The sequence below is a fragment of the Colobus angolensis genome, unplaced genomic scaffold (assembly GCF_000951035.1).
Source record: "Colobus angolensis palliatus isolate OR3802 unplaced genomic scaffold, Cang.pa_1.0 Scaffold20, whole genome shotgun sequence".
NCBI classification, from domain to species: domain Eukaryota; kingdom Metazoa; phylum Chordata; class Mammalia; order Primates; family Cercopithecidae; genus Colobus; species Colobus angolensis.
In genome coordinates this window covers 2280691-2285132 of record NW_012115155.1, presented here as the reverse complement: position 1 = coordinate 2285132, position 4442 = coordinate 2280691, and the positions used below count along the sequence as shown (strand labels likewise).

General features: G+C 38.9%; 1 protein-coding gene across 1 annotated transcript in view; it reads right to left on the bottom strand.

Annotated features, from left to right (window-relative positions):
* Positions 1–4442, bottom strand: part of EPB41L5 (erythrocyte membrane protein band 4.1 like 5) — a 172707-nt gene that overhangs the window by 91035 nt on the left and 77230 nt on the right. The window lies entirely within an intron of this gene.

Here is a 4442-nt window from a genome sequence, read left to right as displayed (position 1 = left end):
AAAAAAAAAAAAAAAACACAAAAAACAAAAACAAACCCAGTTTAGTTTGTACCCATCCCCACCCTGCCATCCCCACAAAAAGCACTTGAAAAAACCCTCAACCTATAATACGAAAAAAAAATAGAAACTACAGAACAGCAGAAAAAAAAATTCAATAAAATAAAAACTCAAAGATGAACTGTAACTCACAACGAAATAAGAAAAAAGGTTTCCTAATGTCAGACATTCGAAAACAAGGATAAATGGTATCCTTGAAATAAGAAATTCAACTAACGTAAAAAATAATTCAAAGATTAAAAAAAATCCTTGAAAGTGAGAAAAAAATTTACAGATTTAATGACAGCACTGTGTTTCAGGAAAAAGACACAGAAAATGAAATACAATCAATCCCTTATTGTTTAGCCACTAATCTTCAAGGATAAGGAAGGAATACTTCGGGTACCCCGAGTAGATTTAAAAGCAAATCTCTACCAATTATCAGGTTGGCAAAGACCTCCCGTAGCAATAATCAAGAATATTATTTTATAACCAGCCAACATATCATTCTACTAAGGAAACAACAAAGCTCTCAAATACAACCTCTGAATAGAGTATCCAGAAGCCTTTCTAACAAGGTGAGAGCAAAAACCACTACCTGATGATGAAAGCCAACCAGTTAAGAACCGAAGAATAAAGAGAGGCCCTGCTAAAAAGCTGGGGAATGAAGAGTGAACACATTTTATATTCTATTTTTTTAAGAACTACAGATCAATTATCACTGTCTGGGTTCAAAGCCAAGCTGTGTCATTAGGTCTACTCTGCATACCTTGGGCTACTCAGTTGCATGGGACTGTTAGAACGACTAAATGAGTTAATACTAGCGAAATACAAATAATAGCGATTACAACAACAAAAAAATACCTTTAAAAGAAATACTATTGGTGAGGCATGGTGGCTTATGCCTGTAATCCCAGCACTCTCAGGGGCCGAGGCAGGAGGATGCCTGAGCCCAGGGATTTGGGACCAGCCTGGGCAACAGAGCCAGACCTCTAGCTCTACAAAAAATTTAAAAACCTCTACGTGTTGGGGTGTGTGCCTGAAGCAGTTTCATATACTTTGGAGGCTGAGGCAGGAGGATTGCCTGATCCCAGGAGGTTGAGGCTACAGTGAGCCATGATCATGCTACTGCACTGCAGCCTAGGTGGACCCTGTCTCAAATACAAAACAAACAAACAAACAAACAAAAAACCACCACCCCTCCCTCAAAAATAAATAAACATATAAATAAATAAATAAAACAATTTAGTGTAGATTCACTGCCATGGCAACGTTAAAGATTATATCCATCAGGTACAATTTCTTTTTACTAACCATGTTGCTCTTCCTAGAATACCCATGATCCTAAGCCTTAACGAAATCTCACCCTGCCTGCTTGGTACAGAGGTTAGACTTACTAGTCCATGGTCCCTTGGTTATTCTCGGAAGCTCTGCCTTTAACTAGAAATAACTTTAGTAGGTGATCAGTAAGAATAACATGAGAACAAAATACTTATAAGTGATGTTAATTGAATCATAGCTTCCTGTTTTAAATTGTCTGAAATACAAAAAGCATTATTTTCTGATAATTATATACATTCTTTCACTTCCATGAGTATTAAGGAATTACTGATATTTCTCATTACTAATCTAGTTCAAACTTCCCTTTTTAAAGGACTAGATAAAATAACTGACCCTTTTGCTTTTACATAGTATACCTCCTACTCATTTGATTTCCTCTACCATTTTTTCTTTTCCTCTTCCCTGTCTTCAAGACTGCATATTAAGCCTGTATAAGACATACCAGTAATTGAAATGTCAACTATCCTTTAAACATCACCTCTTAAAATACTGTATAGTATTCATGACTCACAAGGGTAGTTAGGAGCCAAAATAGTACAAGAAAAATGACTGACATTAGCGAATTAAAAAATCTGTTATTCACATGGGCATTTTACAAAACTGCAGAATACAAGGTTGAGAAGCTTTTCAGGTCTAGTTGTGCCTTTTCAAACAGTACTGTTTTCCATGGTTCAGTGGAGCAAAACTGTTCATACAAACAGAACTGGAAGGGCAAGAGTGAAAGGGCATACAACATGCCAGTCTGAGCTCAGGTTTTCTCAAGCACTGTGATGGGTGGTGCTCAATACCCTTCAGGAGAGTTGGGTCCTCCTCTAGATCCCATTTCTAAAAGCCTAGTCTAAAAAAAAATCATCCCTTAAATATGCCATTTCTGCTATGTTTTCCAGAGCCAAAAGCATCACTAACGAAGAGACACTAACATTTAGCCATTAAAGTTAAATTAATCATAATTCCAAAACAGGCACTATATATATTCATTTTTTTTTTAAACTGGAAATGTGTTTCAGAACATCTTAAAGTAAATCCTCCTATTTTTGCAAATAAAAGCCTTAATTTTTCAACTATGTATCATTGCTGAATACTTTGTTCACATTTCTGCTAACTTTAGCAGGTACTCACTTTTTACTTTAAGCTCTAATATTCCATACCCCAGCCTCCTTTTCAGGAAAGCAAGACATAATCCATTAAATAAACAGAATAGTTTCAAAGATAAAGAAAAATCTCAAATACTACTCCATTTTTCTTTTTCTTTTTTTTTTATTTGAGATGGAGCCTCGTTCTGTCACCCAGGCTAGAGAGCAGTGGCGTAATCTCGGCTCAGTGCAACTTCCGACTCCAGGGTTAAAGCAATTCTCCTATCTCAGCCTCCAGAGTAGCTGGGATTACAGGCATACGCCACTACGCCCAGCTAATTTTTGTATTTTTAGTAGAGATGGGGTTTTGCCATGTTGGCCTGGCTGGTCTTGAACTCCTGACCTCAGGTGATCTGCCTGCCTTGGCCTCCCAAAGTGCTAGGATTACAGGCATGAGCCACTCCTCCCAGCCATTACTCCACTTTTCTGAAAAGCATAGCTTATAAACAAATCCAAGAAAAATAAAAGTATACAGCACAGAAAAGGCATAAAATGTTGATTTTTAACCAATAAAAATTTCACGGAGAGAATTTCACAGAAATTTCACTTCCTCCCTGTTCTATTTATTTATTCATTTATTTTCAACAGCCTATTGACAGCTAAAGAAACTTGAGGGGAGTCCTTGTTCAAAAAGCAGAGTGCTACTATAGTCAATCACTAATCATGGACTGGCTTTAACAGCTTTCAAAGTGAAAAAAAAATGGACATTTCAAGGTGAGGCTGATGATACTCAATATCCAAAAATAACCAATTTCTTTCAAAAAAAGGTCTAGTGAGACACCTGCCATGTAAGAGTACAGACAAATTCAAAAATAAACTAGATTTGTGGGTATGGTCTGAATCTTATCTTCAACCGGCATTCTAGGAGACTCTAATACATACCAATTGTTAAGCATTATATGAGACTATAGACTCACTGTAATAAATAATATTAAAATTAATGGAGCCAGCCGGGTGTGGTGGCTCACACCTGTAATCCTAGCCCTTTGGGAGGCCGAGGCAGATGGATCACTTGAGGTGGGGAGTTTGAAACCAGCCTGGCCAACATGGTGAAACCCTGTCTCTACTAAAAATCCAAAAAATTAGGTGGGCATGGTGGTGCATGTTATCCCAGCTACTTGGGAGGCTGAGGCAGGAGAATCACTTGAACCCGGGAGGCAGAGGTTGCAATGAGCCAAGATCACGTCACTGCAATCCAACCTGGGCGACAGAGCAAGACTGTTTCAAAAAAAATTAATTAATTAATTAAAATAACGGAGCCATCAGAAGCAAGACCTTCAGAATGGTAATTTGAAAACAAAAGCAGATACTCTCCCCAGTGAAACAAACATTTAAGTGGTTCAAAAAACAAACAAACAAAAAATTTTTTTCTTTTTTTTTTTTTTTGAGACAGGGTCTCATTTTGTTACCCAGGCTGGAGTGCAGTGGCACGACCTCAACTCACTGCAGTCTCCGCCACCCTGGCTCAAGCAATCCCCCTGCCTCATCCTTTAAGTAGCTGAGGACTACATGCGCACGCCACCACATGTGGCTAATTTTTTTTGTAATTTTTGTAGAGAAAGGGTTTGGCCATTTTGCCTAGGCTGGTCTCAAACTCCTGGGCTCAAGTGATCCGCCCACCTCCGCCTCCCAAAGTGCTAGCATTACAGGCATAAGCCACTGCACTCAGCCAAGAAAAAAATTTTTTTTTTGTTTTTGAGACGGGGTCTCACTCCATTGCCCAGGTTGGAGTACAGTGGTGTGCGATCATGGCTTGCTGCAGCCTCGACTTCCTGGATTCAGGTGATTCTCCCACCTCCTAAGTACCTGGGACCCCAGGCAGGTACCATCACACCCAGCTAAATTTTATGGTTTTTGTAGAAATGGGGTTTCACCACGTTGCCCAGGCTGGTCTGGAACTCCTGGGCTTAAGCAATCCTCCCGTTCTGGCCA